The following is a 23,098-nucleotide window of genomic DNA, read 5'->3' as shown; positions in this document are numbered from 1 at the left end:
CAACAGCATTTAATCGTTCCAAGAATTAGCCACATTTAGTCTTCTCAAATAGCTTTCTAACCCCTCTACTCTTTCACATCAATTATCATCTTATCATTCTCTGTGGTAAAAGTGTGCAAGGATGCCTTTCTTAAAGGTTAACTGTTCTCTTAACTATACACGGGATTTATTTTCCTAGGGAACCAGGACATATCATATTTCACTGAAATACACGGTTTCACATTTTCACATCGTTGAAATCATGATGTATCTTGCGATTAATGGCACCTAACATTTTTTTCCTTTTAAATCACATATAAAATAATGTTGCATCTTAAAAGAGACAGCATCATAAATTTGTTGAAGTACGGTATCTTTTTTGGTCTTCACCGTATATAACCATGATTTTCAAATAGGAAATGTTCAAATATTGCTTGATATACAAATATATGTTAAGAAACAAGTCTCATGTTGAAACTCAAGGAATTAGCCCGGGATATTGGTTAGTTTTGCTGCACCCATTCCGGCAGTAATTTCAAATGCAACAGCTACAAACATCAGAATGAGATGGGAAATAAAAACAAATATACACACTTAACAAGTTGATTGAACCTGCTAGTGTGGACAGAGTAGAAAACTGCACAGAGCACAATAAATACTAAATCCAAGTGATAACTTTATGATCAGCTATTCGTTCCTGTATTGGATATTTTAGAAAATATCTCATTTTTCTAAACTGACATTCTCTCTGACATTTATCTTACCCAGGTCTTCACACTCATTTCAAAGTGTGCTATTTTTACACAGAAAAAAAAAAGTATCTACTTAATTACCTGATGCCAACAAGAACTATTGTCTTTCATAACATGAACTGTGCTTCCAAAACCTGGGTGTCTGAGCAACTGGGTAAAGAAGTTAATTCTTCGTAAGACATTTGCTTGGTGCCTTTAAAATCTGAATAAGCTAAAGACTGCATCACTTACTGCACCAGCAAAGTGAGACCATCCTTTGTTCTGGATTATAAGCAACAATCACATTCAAGTTCACCACACTGGATGTATAAGGTTCTATTTAAACTGTCTGATGAAGCATATGAAACCTCTGAACAATTTATCAATTTTCCAAATATTCTTGCTTCATACTATGTAAATCAAAGGCAAGGCATTCCTTCATACACAGTTGAGCAGGTGTGTTTTAAGTAATGGAGCACCTAGGTGGCTCAGTCAGTTAAACATCTGACTTCACCTCAGGTTCCGATCTCACGGTATGTGGGTTCGCGGGTTCGAACCCGTGTCGGACTCTTTGCTGACAACTCAGAACCTGGAGCCTGCTTCAGATTCTGTGTCTCCCTCTCTCTCTGTCCCTCCCCCACTCATGCTCTGTCTCTCTCTCTCTCTCAAAAATAAACATTAAAAAAATTAAGTAGCATGGACATTGTTTTGATTTATCAAAGAGAGCATCTAATCTATTCTTATTGTACAATACATGCTCATCGTAGATTAAAAGTCTATAACATCACTTGACCTCATTGCTAATATTCATTCTATCATTTAATCATGGATCTCACCTTATAGTCCCTTTCAGAATTCAAAGCTTCTTGGGAGGGAGAGCATTCTTTACACACTACCTTGGCGTGAATCTGGTGTGACGAGGCTTTCAGAGATGTCCAGAACAACAGGAAAGATGGTACTTGTGGGGTGAGCTGCAGAGAGGTCACAGCGCTGGGGTGATGGTGCAGACCTGTGTGGCCCTGTCCAGGCCTAAAGAGCCTGGGAAGCCATAGTCTACAGACTATGTGGGTTTCCAAGTCGGTTTGTAGTTGTGACTTTGTCTTCTAGAAGCTCTGTGACACTGAGCGAGGGTATAATTTCTCTTGGCCTCAGCTTCCTCATCTATACGGCGCTGATACTACTTTTGACCTCATACATCTGTACGAGGGGATGTATATACATTACGTACCCTAGTGAATTGTATTTATATGGCAACTATTTTCACTTTTCCTATGAGTATTAGGTGTTGAAGAAACTGCAATTATTCTGAAAAAGCACTACCACTTTTCTTAAAAGCAAAGCAGACAGATTAATGAGACTATGCTTTGCGCAATGTCACTGCATGCTCAAAATACACTATTCTACCTTCATCCCTCTTTTCATGTTTCTTTCTCTTTTGTTGTTCATCTTCATTTTTGATCTTTTTTTTTTAGCACTGAGGCTGCAGGAACTTAGGGTCTTGTAGAAAGAAGGAAAATGTGCACATGATAAGAGCAGAGGTAGAAAGTCTGTTTAAGCAGAGGTAGAAATATGCTATTTTGGCCACTCGGAGGAAAAAGATATCACAAAGTGCTTAAGGGAAGGCATCAAGGGTGGCAGAGAGATAAGAGAAAGTTTTGTGGACAAAGAGATGCTGGGACTGTAGGATTCAAATGTGAAATGAAAGGAGAAGGGTTGTGGTTGGGAGGGGTTGCCAGAAGGATCCACATACACAAAAGGTCAGTGGTGTGAAAAATACAGGCACAGCCCTGTTTTGCTTTGGCAAGAATGGAGAATGTAAGGAGTAGAGAGTCAGAACACGGATGCTGCAAAGCTAAGTGTGTGACTCATCTCCCTGTAAGTATGTGGACACAGGTACAGTGTCCATCCCGTTGGTAAAACGGAGCAGCAGGTGTATGAGGATTACATAGGTTATTTAAACCGCTAACACGTCTTCAGCTCACAGGACCTAGTGTTTCTCCTTTCTTCAATAGGCGATGTGGGGCCACTGAAGTGTCTGAGGAGGAGAGTGAGCAGGCCAGAGCTGTGACTCCAGACAAATACCTGGGGAGCCGCGTTCTCCATAGCATCGTGGGACAGAGACAGAATAAGAGAAAAGGTGTGTATGTGTGTTTAATACAGTGTGATTCACTCCAATCTTAGGACCTGCCTGAAACTATGCTAAGCCAGGCTTTCAGTCCATTTATTTCTCTGCACACATTCTCATCATGTTACATAAGACTAACAAGTACAAGGTTCCCACGGAGAATCTTTAAAAAGAACCTGTGACCTGGTGTAGACTGGAACACTTACTTAGTATTTTAACACATAATGGAAAAATTTAGGGACGACGGAAGTGTAAGGGTCGCGGCTGAAATTGAAAACATTCATTTAGACAGATTGAAAGCATTTAGCAGACTGCCTGAGCCCTGCGAGGAGAGACAGCAGTGGCCGACAGGCCAGCTTCGTTCCTGGCAGGCAGTGATGGGGTTGCTCTTTTGGAACAGGGATTCAAAACAGAGAGAATATAAGGCAGGTCTAGATTGCTAAAAGAAATCTGAAAATAATGTGTTCTGCAATAATTCTGATGTCATGGTATTTCTGTGTAGTTGGGAACACGTGTGGGCAATACTCGGGGGAAAAAGGAGACAAAAGTAATCATGTGGAGTATCATTTGATTAATTCTCAGCTAGCAAATTGTATAGACTTAGTTTCACCTGCAGGGGAGAGTGTCCTGGCTCCTTTCTGTGTGGTCCTAGTTTGGCCCTTGGTTTCCTTTACTGTTTCTTTTCTAATGCTTAGACAGACCCCCTACCCACAGAGCCCAGAAAATCTCTCTGCAAAACAGTTGGGTGGTTTTATCAGGCAATTGAGCCACAATACTAGCCATTAGCTGCACATTCATCTCTGGTTTCCTGCTGCCCTTCATTGAGCCTAACTGTACTTTTAATCACCTGCTAAAGAGGATTCTGCACTCTAGGAAAACTACCCTCACCAGATTTGGATCAGACCTTCCCTTTTTCAAAGATATGCTGGTAATTTTGTTCAACATAGGGAAAAAAAAGCAGAGTGACATATTGGAAGAATCTTCTTGTCTAATAGAAATGTAGCAATAGATTCCCTGATGAACTGATCAGATTTAGATGTGGACACACGTGTAGCTACAAATCTTCCTGGTCTTGATATCCGTTTTAAAGTCACTGGAATGGGGGCGTCTGGACAGCTCAGTTGGTTAAGTGTCCTACTTCAGCTCAGATCATGATCTCATGGTCCATGGGTTTGAGCCCCACATCTGGCTCTGTGCTGGCAGCTCAGAGCCTGGAGCGTGCTTCAGATTCTGTGTCTCCCTCTCTCTCTGTCCCTACCCCACTTGTGTTCTGTCTCTCTCTCTAAAATAAATGCTAAAAAAAAATTAAAAAGACAGCCAAACTTCCAGAGCTAATTGAAAATGTTTGCTCTGCTTGTCATTTCCTTCATCTCCTTCAGACATATTTTTCTCTCTTCATTCTCTCTTCAGACAAATTGAAGACTGTAAGTGGGGACAGTGTATCTGTTTGGAGTTCAAGAACGCATCAAAGCCACGTGACTTTGAATAAACTTTCTAAATGTCAATTCTTTCATCTGTAAAACTGAGATGGTATTATTAACCCTAAATGGCTTTCCCAGGAACAAGTGAAATAAGCCCCAGTTGTTATTTTTCCCCCGTTGATGAGAAATTAAATTTTCCGACGTCTTCTTAGATACTTTATAAGCTCAAGAAATGAAGCACACTGCTCTTCTTCTCGGATTTATTACAACCTCTGAGAAAGTCTTCACTGGCCTCCTTCTGGAACAGAGATGCAGTGGAACCAAGGCTCAAGTAGTTAAAGAAGACTTAGATGACGTCCCTCCACAGAGAGAGGGACACGAAGATTCAGAAATGATAACCCCAGAGGTGATGAGTCAACTCACAGGTGAGTCCTTCTCAATCTTACTTATCAGGTCGACACATAAGCAAAGTTATGTTTCTTCTTAAAAGCTTCTCTCCTTATTCCCTCTTTGGTCTGAACTCCCACTGTTAATACTATTCAAGGTGAAATAGCTCAAAACATGCCACAAGAAAGCTTTTTAATACTGTCCCTGATCATTACTTAAATCACATATCACTGTTTACTCAGCTGTGTTTATATATGTACCACCTCCCTACCAGACACGTTTTACATCCTTTGGGGATGAACACTCATGTTGATTAACTGGTTTTTCAATAAATTAATAGAGAAGGGTAGGCTAGTGCTTAAGAACACAAATTGGGTTCAAATTTCAGCTCAACGTATTGTCCAAATGACCCGATCGTGTTTCTAAACCTCTCCACGATTTAATTTCTTTATTTGCAAAAGTGGCCACCTTAGAGGACTGACAGAGTCTTAAATTCCTGGTACAAATTAATCCCTCAATAAGTTGTTGCCATTATAATGGTAACTGTTTGTATCCCTACTTTGAGTAAGACGCAGGTTGGGTGTTATATATGCATTATATCCAATTCTTAAAGTTCTATTATTGTTGTCAACTTACAGATAAGAACATGAAGGCATAGAGGGTAAGGCTTATACCAGCTGACTCAGCGTGCAGTAGCTCAGTTGAGAATTGAAACTCTGTGTTTCTGGCATAAAATCCTCTCCCAGTTAGTCTGCTGAACCACAGATGTCCTTTTTAGTGCTTTTGTGAACATTTACTGATCACTTAATACGTGCCCAACATTGTTTGAAATGTTATGTTTTGTCTTTTAAAATTCTCACACAGGGGCGCCTGGGTGGCTTGGTCGGTTAAGCGTCCGACTTCGGCTCAGGTCATGATCTCCCGGTCCGTGAGTTCGAGCCCCGCGTCGGGCTCTGTGCTGACAGCTCAGAGCCTGAAGCCTGTTTCAGATTCTGTGTCTCCCTCTCTCTCTGCCCCTCCCCTGTTCATGCTCTGTCTCTCTCTGTCTCAAAAAATAAATAAACGTTAAAAAAAAATAAAATAAAATTCTCACACAAACCATGAGATAGGTCCAGTTAATCTCAGTTAAAAACAAAACAACAACAAAACAAAACAAAACACCTGAGGCACAAAAGTCATTACTGTGCCCAAGGTCTCAAAGGTGGTAAATGGGAAGGCCAGGACCTCAGAGCTCTCCTCGCATCCCTTAACACATCAGTGATGGACGCACCCCTATTATGGAGCATGTACTGCATCCCAGACTGGGATCTGGAAGCAAGAATATAGCAGTTACCAAACAGATAAGACCCTGACTGTCCTGGAGCTTCATGCGAGTGGGAGGAGACAGACACACAAGTGTACATGTAATATGTCACATGATGTTCAGCCCTTTGGAGACACTTCAAGTCAAGTAAAAGTGATTGTAAGGGTTGAGGAACAGCTTAGGGCTTTCCATACAGTCGCCAAGGATGGCTCATGGATTCAGTGATATTCAGAAAAGACTGAAACTGAGCCCTCATGGAATCAGGGGAACAGCATGCCAGATTAGGGAAGAGCAGTGTAAAACCTGGACGAAGGACTACGCTTGGCATGGTTAAAGAACCACAGGTGGGCCCACGTGTCTGCAGTAGAGTGAGGGGAATAGAGTGGGGGCAGGTGACATCAGGGTGAAGGGTGATGAGGGTCCTCTGGGCAGTGGTAAAAATATTGTATATGAATGAAATGGACAATTAGCAGACTGTTGAGGGGTACGATCATTCGTACCACAGGATACATACCAGCACACAGAAGATCCCAGCAGATACGAAGTCTAGTTAGATTACTGCAGTTTGTGCAAACGAAGGGACTGCCTGCTTGTATTAAAGGGGAAATGGCAACAAATACACAAACAGGAAACAGCCACATATCCATAGATGGAAGGATAGGATATTTTGAAGTTTCCAGGACCTGCCATCAATTGAGCCAGGACTATGACTTAAGAGACAAGTCAGGGTCCCATCGACACAAGGAATGAAGTCACCATTTAGGGGGATCAAGAAAACTGAGGGAGGAAAAGCTTTGGAGGGAAACCATGAGAGACTTATTGGAGACACATAAAATATCAACACACAGGAGTTTAACAAAGAGCAAGTATGTGAGTTCTAGGGAAAAAGGAGCTTGTACCAGACAAAACACTTACTTATGCAGACATTAAGTGACCCAAATCTCAGTAAACACATTTTTATTCCTCACTCGTACTACATGGCCACCTTGGGGCTGCTGAGGCTCTGCTCCAAGTTGCCTTGATCCTGAGATCAAGGCTGCCAGAGCAGACGGGTTAACACTTTGCCAGTCTCATGGCAGAAGGCAAAGGCGCGATGAATCATGCACTCGCTCATAAAGCTTTTCCTTAGAGGTGACCAACGTAATTTCCATTCTCATTCCATTGGCCAGAGCAAGTCACATGGTCAGGTCTGACATTTTTGTAGTGGAGATATGTAATTGTCGTCTAGAGGAGACGGGAATACTAACTCAATCTACCTCAGGGATAAAGGATATAAAATATGGGCAATGTCTGCATGAAGAAACTAGCTGAAGCTGTAAGTCTGGATATCACCAAGAAGGTAATTGTAAGAAAGCATAGAAGTCTGATGTGTGGGGTGCTCCAGGTTTCTGAGGTCCAGATAAATCAGAAAAACAGTCTGTGGTGAAGTTGTCAATAATGTAGGAGAAGAGAGATGGGTGTCCCGGATGCCAACTGAAATAAATGCTTCAATAATAAAAGATTGATCAACAGTGTGCCGATCAAATACACTGAGGACAGAGAATTGACTGTTGTATTTATAAATGTTCAAGTTATCTGTCACTTGGAAATAAGAATCTCTCTAGAACGTTGGGGATGAAACTCTGGTTCAAGTGGGTTCAAGAGTAAATGGGAGGGGCGCCTGGGTGGCGCAGTCGGTTAAGCGTCCGACTTCAGCCAGGTCACGATCTCGCGGTCCGTGAGTTCGAGCCCCGCGTCGGGCTCTGGGCTGATGGCTCAGAGCCTGGAGCCTGTTTCCGATTCTGTGTCTCCCTCTCTCTCTGCCCCTCCCCTGTTCATGCTCTGTCTCTCTCTGTCCCAAAAAAAAAAAAAAATAAAAAAAAAAAAAAGAGTAAATGGGAGGGGAGGAAATGGAGCATAGACCGCTCGCTCAAGGAGTTTTACTGTATGTAACACAGTACTGTGTCATCAATAAAATGCCCTGCCCCGTCAATGGCAGGAAAAGGGCTGCAATCAAATCAGCAACCCAGACCAATAGAAGCCTCTAGTTCTTAAAAAAAAGAACAGGTGTCATAAAAACATCAGCAGGTATTCATTTTGTGAACTCACAGAAGACAGAAGAAATAACAGGAGTAACACTTGGGAAAGAACACTTCTTTTCTTAAAAAGGAAAAGCGTTATCTATGTTTTCATTTCAATTCATTCATATTGACACCAGATGGTGTTATAATAAATCATTCCTTTACTTCCCTGAACAACAATCTTCTTTCTTCTATGTTCCTTCCTGAGACTTCATTTTTCCTTCAGAAAGAGTATGAATTGTTGCCAGTTCAATTGTACATAAGCCCTAGACTACAGGGAATTGAAGAACTGACTCTTTGTCACTGCAGTACATTTACTATCCCATGTCCCATATGAAATATTTGCCTCTGATGCTAAGTGAACACATTAAACCAACTCATCTTTCAAGCCCTGTGTACATTTCTTGTCTCCATTCCTCTTTCTATAGAATCAGTGACCATATTCTGGATTTTGGTTGTCACAAGTATGATGACTTTTTCCACAGCTGGACAGCTTATACCTCACACCAGGGGTCAGGCTTGGTGACATCAGCACCTGTACGTTATCGTGCAGTCATCAAATATTTAGGTGCTTAAGAGATAATGTGTTAGCCATCATTTACTTACCAGGAGACCTCTCTCATTTTTGTTCTCATATTTTCTTCTTCTCTCTAAATGATGATGATGATGATGTTGATGATGATGATATGAGAAAGTATTTCCTCAGTTATCTGAAAAATAGTTTTCCTATACATATGAGATAATTATTATTGTGAAGGCAGTTGACTCCTGATTATCAGGCATATGAGACAATCATAGTATCTATGCACTGGTCATCAAAATCACAGGTAAAGTGTAATCTGCGATTGTTGTTCCCAAACATGCAAAGGTTTACCAGAAATCAGAGAAAAAGTAGCCATATGTGTTTATTAATTATTTCAGAAATGACTCTGCAGATCATAAAACTAGAGCGATCAAAATGAGTAGAATTTGATATTATAGAAACGATTTGATAATTAAAATCACTTAGTTTGGATTAATGATACAGCAATTTGATCATGTTTCGGCAGGCAGAGGTTGAAGACCAAAAGAATGAAGTAATTAGACTTCAATAAATTCAGTCATGGTATAAACCATTACGAGGATGTGCCAAACACAAATGTTTTTGTTATTGTGAGGGGCACCTGGGTGGCTCAGTCAGCTGAGCATCCGACTTCAGCTCAGGTCATGATCTCAAGGTTCATGAGTTCGGGCCCCATGTTGGGCTCCGTGCTGACAGCTCAGGGCCTGGAACCTGCTTCGGATTCTGTGTCTCCCTCTCTCTCTGCCCTTCCCCCACTCTCTCTCTTTCTCTCTCTTTCTCAAAAATAAACATTAAAAAAATAATAATAAATGGCTTGTTATTGTAAACATACACCTGAGTTTTCCATGTAATCTATTTAATAGCAATGAAACATCTACAAAAATTTGAAACTGTAAAACCGTTTATTACGGTCGTGTCTTTCTAGATATAGAATGTAAGGTTGTGTTTTCGTGCGTATACTGCTTAACTCTTCACAAGTCAATATTATATCTCTCTTGAGACTTCAGTATTTGGGCCCGAGAACTGTGGACTGCTACATCCGTTAAGTACCAAGTGATGCACACTTGTCACTAAATGGCTTCCGGCTTCCACATTCTCCAACCACTCTTCTGAACGAGAACGGATCAGCGGTAAGCCAGTCCTGCTTTTCTTTTCAACACTTAGGCTGAATGCTAGGAAAACTTGTCTGCCTCTCAAGGGAGGTTAGACTCAAGCCCTTACGCTACCAAGGTGGGTTCCAAGTAGCTGCTGTCAGTGTTTAAATGTTTCCCTTCCGGGAACAGAAAGCAAGACCCCAACTCCACGCCCTTCAGAGAAACAGATTCATCAGCATAAACCCTTGGTGTTGCCAGTACTGGATTTCAGTGCATTAAATGGACATCTCAGACGCTTCTCACAGGGAAATATACAGGGCACTACGAAAAAGTGAGCATTTGGTACAACCCATGAACGTTTGTGAAATCCGTGATTCGTATGAAATAAATAGCAACGACAACATAAAATGTAGTCCGTGCGGGGTTAAAGTGTGCATGCATATGTAGGGGGGTAGTAGCAATAACTATTAAATACGTTTTTCTGAATATTTATTTTTCTGACATTGAACATATATATGTATTTACTTTCTCTCAATTGTGACAGAGCTACATAGATATTGTATAGTCTTAATTTTTCCAGGAACTTAAAATCTACATGGAAGAAAATCTTCTCTTCGTACAAAGTTTTACCATGAACTGGACAAATGCTTTGACCAAATCCTGTAAGTGAAAAAGAGCAGCTTCAAATAACAGGGATATTAGAAATTAGATTTTTACAAATGTTTGTTGTTGAAGTATAGAGGAAATGTAGTTTCAGGTGTACCACATAGTGATTCGACAAGTGCGCACATTATGCAGTGACTGTCACCACCTGTCACCGTACAAGACATTGTTACAGTATTATGGACTATCTTCCTTACGCTGTACTTTTCATTCCTGCGACTTATGTTTTTACTTAAATTTTTTATGTTTATTTATTTTTGAGAGAGAGGAAGACAGAATGCTAGCAGGGGAGTGACAGAGAGAGAGGGAGACACAGAATCGGAAGCAGGCTCCAGGCTCTGTGTTGTCAGGGCCTGACGCAGGGTTTGAACCTACAGACTGTGACATCATGACCTGAGCCAAAGTTGAACGCTTAACCAACTGGACCACCCAGGTGCCCCGCATTCCTGTGACTTATTTACTTTACCACTGGAAGTTTGCACCTCTTCACCGGCCCGTCCCCCCCAACCTCCTCTCTGGCAACCACCACTTTGTTCCCGGTATTTATGAGCCTGTTTCTGTCTTGTTGTTGTTGTTGTTGTTGTTGTTTTTCAGAAGCCACATATAAGTGAAATCATATGTATCATATGTATTTCTCTGTCAGACTTAAGAAATCAGATTTTTATTGAATTGAAACCCACGGCCAAACACAAGTTCCATAAACTCAAAATAGAGCCACCGCCTAGAGAGTTCCCAAGACCACCCCTAGGAAGACCCCGGACTCGCCTGGTCCACCAGGTCTGCACATGTTTGTAGGGCGGCTCGTCCTGAAGGAGGACTGAGGGCTGACTCAGCAGCAGCACAGAGTGGGGCGAGACAGAGTAGACCCCCTATGGAAGGGAAGGCCAGCCCCACACCAGGAGCTGCCCCTGCAGGGGTGGGACTGAGGCTCCCGGTGCAGGTTCGCCGGCCCTGGGGCAGAGAGAAAGCTGTGGTTTAAAGCAGCAACTAGAAGCTAAAGGAATCAGCCTGGAAGGAACGCTGCCGGAGGGAGCTGCCGGAAGTCTTCCGGGCCTGAGGGGCTGCAGTGGGCAATGCTCACACACCTGCCCCTGGTTACCGCTGCTCACACACACCTGCCCCTGGTCAGCGCTGCTCACACACACCTGCACCAGGCTAGAGCCGACTCAACAGGTCCGGGCGTCCTGGTCCTGCAGCCTCAGCGAGCCTGGGCCCCTCGCACACACCCTCCTAGTGAGCCCCCCTGGCGGCCCCAGGGCAGCACACAGAGGGACACCCCAGGGCAGCGCTCGCTACAGCTCCAGTCCTCTCACCAAGGTGACACAGGTGCACAGCACCCCGGAACGTTCCAGGCCCGCACCACCTCGGCTCCAGACCCCCTCCCCCCCTCCCCCGACCCCGGGGGAGGGCTTTCCCTGCACAGAATGCTCCAGAACCTCTTGGCTCCTGCCTACCTTAGCTCCAGGGGAACCGTGCCCTCTCCTTCTTCATTGAGACGTGTTCTGGACAGAACTGGAGAGAGAATTTTCAAGAGCAAGAGAGCCTGATTTGGGAGTGAATCATGAAGGAACATTTGATCAGATTTCCAGCTTGGGGTGTCAGACTTTTTCAAGCAACTCTGGGCATGAGGAAAAAGGGATGTAAGAGTCCCCTGACGGCAGCGCACCGGCCGACACTGAGGTGACCAGCGACATATGTGCAAGACCAATGTACGGCCAAGTGTAAGGTTACTCAGACCGTGGACTGCACAAGAAGACTTTCTCACAATCCTTTTTCTTTTTCATTTTATACCTTGCCTGGGGCAAGGGTCTTAGCTTCTCTGAGCCCCACTTTTTAAATAATGAAACCTCCCTCACAAGGCTGTCGTGAGTAATGACTGGTCTGATTGCAGATCCCAAGGGCAAGTCCTAAAAACAACTTCTGAATAAAGGGAAGTGGCTTCTCAGCAAGGCAATGGGAAACACTCACACGTATGTTCCTCGCCTGCCTTGGAGCTGCCCAGACTGTGGCCTTGACCTGAGCATTGGCCACTTTACTCTTGCAAACCATCAAAGATGGAGATAAGATCTTCAGTAGAAAACCCATCTGTGCAAGTGAACAGAAGAATGAGATCATCCCCACTCTACAGTTAAAGGTAAGAGGATCCCATTCCATAGCAAGTCTCAATTACACACACGGATAAGGAGCAGACAAGGGTACTAATCCTCTCTGTCTGGGACTTTACCGTGCATGACCAAAATGCATCCTAAATACAGACATGGATAGATGTAGATAGAAAACATATATAAGAGAATCGATCCTTTTTCTACAACTGTATTGAAAATGTCCCTTAAGAAATACAGAAGAGCTAAGATGTTATTTCAGACTTATGACTATACCTTATCAGATTTTAAGAAGAGCAAGTATGACAGAAATTCAAAATATAAATTGATGTTTTTCAATTACTTATGAGAAGATAGAGGTGTATAAAGACATTATTCTAAGCCTGGAAATTTCTAATATTCATTTGCAAACCTGCACTTATATATGCCTAAATTTAAGATAATAGATACACCGTAAGCATTACTGTAATTATGATGTTCTTCAGGGAAGCATTAAAACTCAGTCTAACACTTTATAGTGCACAGCATTTTCTAAGAGTTTGAAAAGGCACTCATAAATGCAAATTCAGAAGTTCTGGGTTGTTCTGTACTTATGTTTTATCTTTACAACTAGATGAGTTTAAAAGTAAGGAGTAGTGAGTGAATGCAGTTTTCCCACAGAAACGCCTTGGCTATTACAGGGTCCTTTATACTAAAAGCTTTGGAAAGGTAGTATTTTAGCTTTTTATGTTTCTCACATTAATTGCTACTTCTATGCACTGTAACACTCTTAACTAGGTTTGTGATTTGTTTTTAAAGAATTTATTTTGAAATTATGATCTGAAAAGTCCTTGGGTTAAGGATTTTTATAGTGTTGACTTAAACGGCAATGACAGATCTGGACCATGTGTAAAACACAGCTCAGGGCTAAAAGGTGTAATCACAGGGATGCTAGAATGAAAGATGCTAGAAATAAGAAGATAGTCCATAAGGTCAATTGCAGTATCTCATCAAAGTTTGCATTACAATAAAATTATTTTGCTCCTGTTTTTAAATTAAATATAAGGAGCAACACAGGACCCTATTTTTACTAACCGAGAATTGCACTTTTGAAGTCAACATAAAACCTGTTTCCCTGGCTTGGGTGAGGGTAAGTTTCCATACTCTTTACCCTGCCTTTGTGTGAGAGAATAAAGTTGAGCAATGAGTTGTCCCGAATCCTTTATTGCAGGAGCAGACGGGGATGTGGTACAGCTGTGAAAAAAATAAACACAAATTATCCAGAGGCATGTACCAAACCACAAACTCTGGCAAAAGGAAATGACAGAGCTCTACTTGTTAAAAGGGGTATAGTTGGGGAGTGCCTGTCTGGCTCAGATGGAAAAACGTGAGAGTCTTAATCTCAGAGTTATGAGTTCAAGTCCCACTTTGGGTGTAGAGACTACTTTAAAAAACAAAACAAACAAAAACCTTGCCCCCCTCCCAAAAAAAGGTGCAGGTAAAGATTGTTTGCAAATTGTTTGGTTTTTCAAGTCAATTTCAAATACACTTCAGAGTCTGATGTTTTAAAGGAACCTCCTTTCTACTCCTGGACACTGCAACACTAAAGCATGGTACTGATTTTATTTCCTGGGATTATGCTGCTGGTGGTAATTGATTAGATCTTGACTTTCCCTGAATGCACTTCACTTCACAGCCCCAAGGTCCCCTTCTGTGCTGAATGCCTAGTGGGAGAACCCCAATCTTATCCCCTCACATAACCAGACAATTTTGAAGACCTTTACCTGAAATTCTCACAGTAAATTAAAATGTGCAGAAATGAATTTACTGTCTTTGTCCCGCCTATAAAACTTACATGATTAAAGGTCACCAGTACCCATCAGATAACCTTACATGAATCACTCTCTTTATTACGAAAGGAAATCTACTCAACTGACCCACCTGCTCCAACTACTCCGAAAGTAGCTCTTATTCCTCTCTTGAGTCACAGCGCCCCCTGGGGGGGGGGGTGTCAGGGCTAGGTACCTGACCTAAGCACTGCACCTCCTCCTCCAACCGCCCCGCCCCCCGCCCTCTCTCCAGCTGTAAGTGCGCATGTCTATGGAAGTGAGGGCTAAGGGTGGAGGGTAAGAGGGCTGGAAGTCCCAAACACCCTTGAGGTTTTCCTGGAGGGTTTGGGAAACTGAAACTTTGTCCTCTGAAATGGGCATGTAAGCCTGGAATGGCTGAGCACTAACGGACGTGGAGCCACGGGGAAGTTAGTGAGGACACAGCCTCCTAATGATACATTTCAGTCTCCTAGATCTCCACTTACAAGGAGCTAGATATGTCCCTGGAATTCAGTCCATTGCATGAGCCCTTCTGTAACATAAGCTATTCTCAATTGTTTTGTCACTTGCAGTGAAGGAAGACCAGCCCATACACACCCCATACCGCAGTTGTTGTTGTTTTTTGCTTTCTCCCCTTCACTTTCCTGAGAACGTGGACTTCAGGTGACCAGTGGGTGGGTCTTAGCATCTTCGTATTTACAGTACTTAGCCAACTCTGTCCCTCGAAGGAGCTCAAGGTTTGCTGATGGAGAGAGTGAATGAACACATTTTTAAAAAGAATTAAGTTCACAGAAATGAAATGAAACAAGACCATTTCCTCATGGTTAATTAATGCTAGAGAATAATTTTATTCTTGAGTCTCATGCTATATTTTACGAATGTATGAAAATTCATGTTTCACCTCTGAATAATAAAGGTATGAGTTTGAACTGAGAGAAAGTAGTGCATGGCAACATGACATCGCATCTCATAAAATAGGATTCTGATCAGACATTCCATTTAAAATCCCATTCAATGAAAGTCATCACTGGTGTGGGGGCACCTGGGTGGCTCAGTCGGTTGAGAATCCTACTCAATTTCAGCTCAGGTCATGATCCCCGGACCATAGCATCCACACTGGGCACACAGCCTGCTTGAGATTCTCCCTCTCCCCCTCCCCTGCTCATTGTCTCTCTCTCTCTCTTTCTCTCTCTCTCTCTCTCTCTCCCTCTGTCAAATAAATAAATAAATGACTAAACAAACAAACAAAACAAAACAAAACAAAATTGGTATGAAGATCTTGGGAAATAGACCTGTTGGTCCTGTCAGAACCAGAAGTAAATTAGGAAAGACAAGGCTGTTAGTTACTTCTGGTTTGTTGCTATAGATACAATTGTAACTGTAAAACTTCACTCCTCGGGGGCTCTGGAAATTGGGGTTATAAACCGTGTCATGAAATTCCCATCTCTCAATGCTCTTTATGCTTCAGTCACCTTACCCATGTTTAGAAATTCTAAAGGATGGGACTGTTCTAAGGTCTTGAGCTGGACTCTTACAATCTCCATGTTCTGTCATCTCTAGTTCTCCTGTTCTAAAACCATCTTATTCCAGCTCTTCTGAGTATTAATTTTATTACTAAATCCTAAACTGCTTATTTGAAAGACAAATTGTAAGCCTGTGTTTGTCTAGAAGTCCCAAATTTTTGTAGAGTAGACAATGTAGTCTTTTTCGTTCTTGTGTAAGAAATGCTTTGTCTATCCTAGTAATATCAATGTCTGTTTGGGTGTTCTTGTAAAAGTTTTAAAGATATACTTTGACATATTTAGGTTTTATCGTATAATTTATCATCTAAACCTGGATATCTCTGTTAGTGAAAGGCGGTAATAATTATTCTAGAGTTGCAGGTGTAAACTGGGACTTATCTGAGAAAAGCAAAATATATGGTCATCCTTTTTTAATTCATCAGGACTTGATATTTTGGAAAAGAGGGATCAAAATAAAATTCACCAACATAGGCAATTCTCCCATATGATCTTTTGAATATTCTTTTTTCAGTGATCTCAATGATATTACATCATAAATGAAGTCCCATGTATGTGGAACTTTTCTTATGCTTTATTCTTTTGTTTATCCATTTTCTTAATTATTGTACCTTTGTAAGGATTCTGTATGTAGTAGGAGAAGCTCTTGACTTTATTATCTTTATTCAAAAAAATTCTTGGCTAATCTTAACTCTTCTCTCTTCCATGTAAAGTTTAGATCTAGCTGGCCAAATTGCACATACAAGGAAAAAAATTCTATTGGGATTTGTTTGGAATTGCATAAATGTGTAAAAAACACATTTATGAGAAGAAATAAATCACACAAACTTTTCCTATCTGTGAATATGGTGCATCTCTCTATTTAGGTCTTATTGGATGATTTTCAGTATTTTTATACATTTCTTCATAATGAGCATGCATATTTTTTGCTACACATTTAGAGCTAGGTACTGAAGTAAGCTTGTTGATTTATTTTTTGTGATTTCTCTTACTAAGTTGTGTGCCTTATAAGTTTATTTTCACAATGTTGGTTTCTAATATTTAGGGATAAAATTGAATTTGGCAAATTAGTCATATATACAGAACATCAGCTGAATTCTTATAAAAACTTTGTCTCATGTGAGTTGTTAGTATTCTTTATATATTCTGTGTACAGGTCCTCTAGCAGATATATGTTTCACAGATATTTTCTCCCAGTCTGTGGCTTGACTTTGTTTCTGAACATTATTTTTTAAAGACTGGAATTTTTATTTTTGACAAAATTGCAAACTTTTTAAATTTTATGGGTCATGATTTTTGTGTTTAATCTAACCAAAGTTTTACCTTTTTTTTTTTTTTTTTTGTCTAGGAACATACATCATTATAGTTTTGGCTCTTATATTTAAGTCTGTGAACCATTAAGAGTTAACTTTTTTTTTTTAACTCAAGTCATATCATTGAACACATATCATGGTTTACATACCAACTCTTCCATTTATTAATTATATGGTTTTGGGAAATTGAGGATGACAATGCAAACCTCAGGTGGTTGTTAATAATGATATCATGAGATAATGCTTTGGAAACTCAGTCCATCACTAGGCAGACAATAAGTGCTCATTAACCAGTTGCTATTTGGTTACTTGTAGATGAATTTGCAGAACATACATTGAACATACTGAAGCTAAATGTATGTCACTTCATCTTATATGAAACTTAATCCATGTAGTTAATCATTTCCATGATTTATATATTCTGTAACTTAATACTATTTTTCAGTAAACTATAGTCTTTTTTTAAATTTTTTTAATGTTTATTTATTTTTGACAGAGAGAGACAGAGCATGAGTGGGGGAAGGGCAGAGAGAGAGGGAGACACAGAATCCAAATAGGCTCCAGGCTCTGAGCTGTCAGCACAGAGCCCAACACGGGGCTCAAACTCACAGACCTCGAGATCATGACCTGAGCTGAAGTCGGACACTCAACTGACTGGGCCACCCAGGCGCCCCTCAGTAAACTATAGTCTTAAAAGAAGCATCTCTTCACCGACATCTATCTTTTAATGACATAATGTATAAAAATCACTTTTCTGAGTATTTTAATGAAAATGCTATTTTGCTATACCCAGTGATATAGTATCAAGTAAGTACAAAAAATGGTAAGTTTGGTGGGAAAGCAAGTCTAAAGAGAAATGCAGTTTCTTTCTTATGTTTTTGTCATAAAAGCTGTTAAAAAGACAACATTTGCATCCATGGTACTTGGAGGCCTTTAAGAACTGGGTATTGGGGCACCTGGATGGCTCATTTGGTCAAACGTCCAACTCTTGATTTTGGTTCAGGACATGATCTCAGGGTTCATTAGTTTGAGCCCTCCATTGACCTCTGCCTGACAGCGTGGAGCCTTCTTAAGATTCTCTCTCTCTCTCTCTCTCTCTCTCTCTCTAAATAATTAAATAAACCTAAAAAAATAATTGGGTATTAGGAATCACTAAACAGTTAAAAATAAATCATAATAGTATAGTACTTACATTCTCCTTTTTGTGCTCATATGATAGACACTTGAGCTATTTGGAACCCATGGGGGAGATAACAAAGGAATTTAAAAATTTGAAACACACAGTACTTAAATCAACATTTTACTCTATTTGCCAAATATTTATTATAAAAAGTGAAAACCCAAAAAGAAACTACAGACCATAGTATTTATCACAGATTCTACTGTTAGTCTGGAAGGTGATCAGCTTTTCCATGGGTTGGTTCCACTGGTAGGAATTAGGACTTGTGCAATGCAATCCAGCCCCAAGCAGAAAGCACCCATATGTGGCTTTCCTAAGACTCTCTTAATACTACTTACTATATCCACATTGATTGAGGTCAATTTTGGGCACTAATCTCTGGCAAAGAGTTATCATCCTAACACCTGAGAGTATCTCTGTGAACAAGGGTGGCCTTTGCCAAGGAGGCACAGTCTAAAGTCACTGACAACACGATGACCAAAGGTTCCCAGGACCTCCACTAGTTCCTTTGTGTGGGCAAAAGTCCTGTGACACCTGTTCCCTCTACATTTCCTACGATTTAGTTCCCTCTGAAAATGCATGATTCTCATTATGGCGGAGATCCAGGAACAGGTGGGAGTGGAAGACTGAATTAAATAGATGATACAGATGCTTGGTTCAAACTGTGTTCTGACATGTAAACTTAGGTGAGCTATTTAAATTCTGTCTCTGTGTTTTTAAGTGCAGAATCAGAAAGCTTTCACCTCCTCAAGTGATTCCAGAGGTGAAATGAGGTCAAGTATGTAAGGTGGGCTGCATTTCATGGGTGCTCATTTGCCTAACACACTTAGGAAACAGCTTGCGTCTTCTGTGGTCTGTCAGTGATACCTAACCTCCTCGTCCTTATGTTCTGCTGCCTCAGACTTCTCAGGAAATAAGTTGATGTTCAGGGTTCTGTATTTATAGAGGTTATAGTTGGACACCGAATCTCTCGTTTTTGTTTTGTAATGTACGAAAGCATGATGAAACGTCTCTAAATATAATAACTGAATTGATTAAAAAGTGTTCTGAAATTTATCTTGGAATAGCACAAGGTACTTGGATGTATGTATTTTAAAATTGAACTTGGAGAAGGTGTTTATCATTTTGTAGAGACAAATGGATAAAGAGGAATATCGAGCTTTTGTTGACAACTCATCCCTTTGAAATATTGACACAATTACTTCCAAACTACCCCCACATCCCCCTGACAAAAAAAAAATGTACATTCTTCTGTACTTCTGCACATTAAGGTCTGGCCCTGAGCAATTTAAAGAAGCTTTCATAGGAATTCAAGAGTGAACTATAGCTTGAAATGATAGAAAGCCTCTTATTCTTCCAACTCCCTAAATTTGTAAAGAAAGATACCCCAAACTAGCAACATAGATACAAATTTAAGAGTGGTTTCTGCTACTAGAACAGAGTGATATTCATTTTCTCTTTGGATTGTGCTTGTAGTATTTGTAAGCAATATATTTGGACTCTTTCTCTCCATACCATTGTTCAAGAGCAAGGTTGTCTTTCCACAAAAACTGCTTTTGCTATGTCAAATATGTGCCTGTGGCCAATTAACAAAAATTTCCTAGAGCCTAATGAGATAACAGTCATCAGCATCAGTATATGCAAATACATGGGTGAAACGTTTTTGAAGGATACAGGCAAATGGAAAGCTTTATGTGGCATTAATGTATCTCTCATTTTCCTTGATTCCCTGTTAAATTTTAAATCTTAAAATTTGGGGGCACCCAAGTCACTCAGTTGGTTAAGTGACCTACGTTACCTCAGGTCATGATCTTGCAGTCTGTGAGTTCAAGCCCCACACTGGGCTCTGTGCTGACAATTCAGAGCCTGGAGCCTGCTTTGCATTCTATGTCTCTCTCTCCCTCTCCCTCCCTCTCCCTCTCCCTCTCCCTCTCCCTCTCCCTCTCCCTCTCCCTCTCCCTCTCCCTCTCCCTCTCCCTCTCCCTCTCCCTCTCCCTCTCCCTCTCCCTCTCCCTCTCCCTCTCTCCCTCTCCCCCTCTCCCTCTCCCTCTCTCCCTCCCTCTCTCCCTCCCTCTCTCCCTCCCTCCCTCTCTCCCCACCCCTGCTCACACTCTGTCTCTCAAAAATGAATAAATGTTTAAAAATTTTTTTAAATAAATCTTAAATTTTGGCAGCAGACTACTTAAAAGGAGAGAAGTTCGTAAGATCTAAAAAATAAAAATTATGGAGGCGCCTGGGTGGCTCAGTCGGTTAAGTCTGATTTTGGCTCAGTTCGTGATCTAGTGGTTTATGAGTTTGAGGCCTGTGTCAGGCTGTCTGCTGTCAGCACAGAGCCTGATTGGGATTCTCTCTCTCCCCCTCTCTCTCTCTTCCCCTTACCCACTCACGCTTTCTCTCTCTCAAAAATAAACATTTAAAAAATAAAAATAAATAAAACTTATGTATGAAGCAACTCGACTTCCAGTTCTCTGCAGAGAAAGTTATTATAATGATGTCCATACTCATTACTTGTTTCCAACCACAGAAGTTGAGATGATATATCCTATTTGGTCAAGGTCAGCCCCTTCACCGGCGCCTTTGATTTCATCTGCCCTCTTCCGGGATGTATTTGCAGTGAAAAACCCAGTCCTTTCTTTCAATGTTAATATTTCCCTCTGTATTGACTCCTTTCTCTAAGACCATGGACGTGACCAATTCTGTGTAATTCTTAAAAATAATTCTCACGGTATGGGCACCTAGGTGGATCAGTTGGTTAAGCGTCTGACTTCGTCTCAGGTCATGATCTTATGGTTCCTGGGTTTGAGCCCCATGTCGGGTTCTGTGCTGACAGCTCAGAGCCTGGAGCCTGCTAAGGATTCTGTGTCTCCCCTCTCTCTCTGCCCCTCCCTCACTCACACTCTGTCTCTCTCTCAAAAATAAACACTTAAAAAATTTAAAATTAGAAAAAAATAATAGTTCTGATGGTTAAAGTTCCAGTTGTTTCCTTTCTCTCCTTACCATCTAACAAAACTTCTTTAAAAAAGGACTTATGTCATCTTCTTGCGTTCTTCATTTCTCTTTTATATCTTGGTGCAAAGAGGTCAGGTTCGGGACCCTACCATCTTCTCTCCGCCTGCTTCCCAGGGGATCCTGAGTGGTCTCAGTGTAGCCACACTCCATGTGTTGGCCATGGGAAAACCTCATGTCACTGCTCTGTCTGCTGCATCCAATTTGGTCACCATCCCCCATACCTGTCAATCTTAATCACGTCCTGTGTGCTGATGACCCACACGTCCATGCATCTCAGTGGACATTTGAGCTCGGAAGTCATTTTCATAATGTGGACACATTCACAATCATCTTGAAATACATATTGTCAATTCCTAACTGATCATCTTTCCTCTTAAACCTGTCCTCCTGTCTTCCACAGCTCAGTGAAGAAATGACCATCACCCACCTCACAAACATCAAGTCAGAAACCTAAGAGAAATCTGGAGTCTTTTATGACACTCCTCAACGAAGTGAGGACCAAATCCTGCTCCTTCGATTCTGTAAAATTTTCTGAATCCTACCACCGTTTATTCCCTTTTGTGTTATTATTCAGGTCTTCATTAGTATTTTTAATTCTAACTGTGTTTCTCCCTGACAACCTTAACTGCAGCATTCTTTGCTCTGCTGTCAGAGGCACCTACATCGACTGTTACACGCAAAGTTCCTTCACTGGGTCTGGGTGAGATTGATATTCCTTGGAATTACACCCAAGGACTTCCAAGGCAAGTAGTGTGTGCAGTGATAGCTCAGATACAAATATTATCTCACTTCTAGTATCGATTTTTCTCCAAACCCCATGAGGCATTTAAAAAGCGTGTTTTCTAATTTCTAGACATTTAGCATTTCTTTTCTTTTTCAGTTGTGTGTGTGGATTTTAACTTAATTACATCTTAGAAAATGTAGCTTGCAATGAATTTGCTAATTAATTAGCAAAAGACAGAAAATGTAGCCTGCATGATTTCAATCCTTTGAAAGTTTTGAGGCTAATTTAAGGGCCAGACTGTGGCCTGTTTTTCAACCTAGGTTAGTCTAAAAATAATAGGTATCTTCCAATTACTAGGTTTCATATTCTAGACATGTCCAGTGTGTAGGGACTCATCAGTTGTTTAAAATGTTCTCTATTCTGATTAATAGATTGTGCAATTTCTGTGTCAGTTGTTTAGGTAGTGAAAGTACTTCTTCATAATGACAGTTTTTTTGTCAAGATTTACTAGTGGCTCTGTCAAATTTTATTTTATGTATCTTGAAGCTATATAATTATAATTAGGAGAATATACTTTATTTTTTAATTTTTATATACATCTGTTTGATTTAACTTTTTATCATTTTATGGAACCCTGCTTTATTTCTGGTACTGCTTTTGCCATATTGCCCAATTTTGTCTGATAGTAATGCATTCCTGCCATCTTCCTGTAAGTTGCTTTTTGCTTGTGTATTTTTTCTACCCTTTGACTTTCATTCTTTCTCTTTCTTTATATCTTTATTATATTGCATTAAACGCCAAATAGCTGAATTTTCCAAACATTCATAGGGTGGCAATCTGTCTTTTGTATTTTGAGACTTTAGTCTGTCTACATTAATTATGGTTACTGATATATTTGGATTTACTCTTATTATGTATCTCCTATTTGTCCTTCTTTTTCAATTTCGTTTTCCTTTTTTTTTTTTTTTTTTGTCTTCTTTGGCAAGTAGTTTGTAGTTTGATTTCCTTCTAATTTTCCCTCTACTTGTTGAGGAGTTTTATATTCTATGCCTCTTGTTGTTGATACGTAATTTATATACGTTGAATAGTTCAGGTCTTCCTTGTACAGTTTGATCGT

The 23,098-nt window shown here is 40.7% G+C and overlaps 1 long non-coding RNA gene across 1 annotated transcript; it reads left to right on the top strand.

Annotated features, from left to right (window-relative positions):
- The first annotated feature begins 4,446 nt into the window (after positions 1-4,446).
- LOC128776119 (uncharacterized) lies at positions 4,447-21,814 on the top strand. The gene is made up of 3 exons (XR_008421043.1): positions 4,447-4,681; positions 10,920-12,459; positions 21,658-21,814. It is a non-coding gene; the product is annotated as an uncharacterized LOC128776119 (long non-coding RNA).
- Positions 21,815-23,098: the final 1,284 nt, after the last annotated feature.

This window comes from Panthera pardus, unplaced genomic scaffold, assembly GCF_024362965.1.
Source record: "Panthera pardus isolate Hobbes unplaced genomic scaffold, ASM2436296v1 HiC_scaffold_12, whole genome shotgun sequence".
Classification (NCBI taxonomy): Eukaryota; Metazoa; Chordata; class Mammalia; order Carnivora; family Felidae; genus Panthera; species Panthera pardus.
This window is presented reverse-complemented; position numbering and strand designations above follow the sequence as displayed.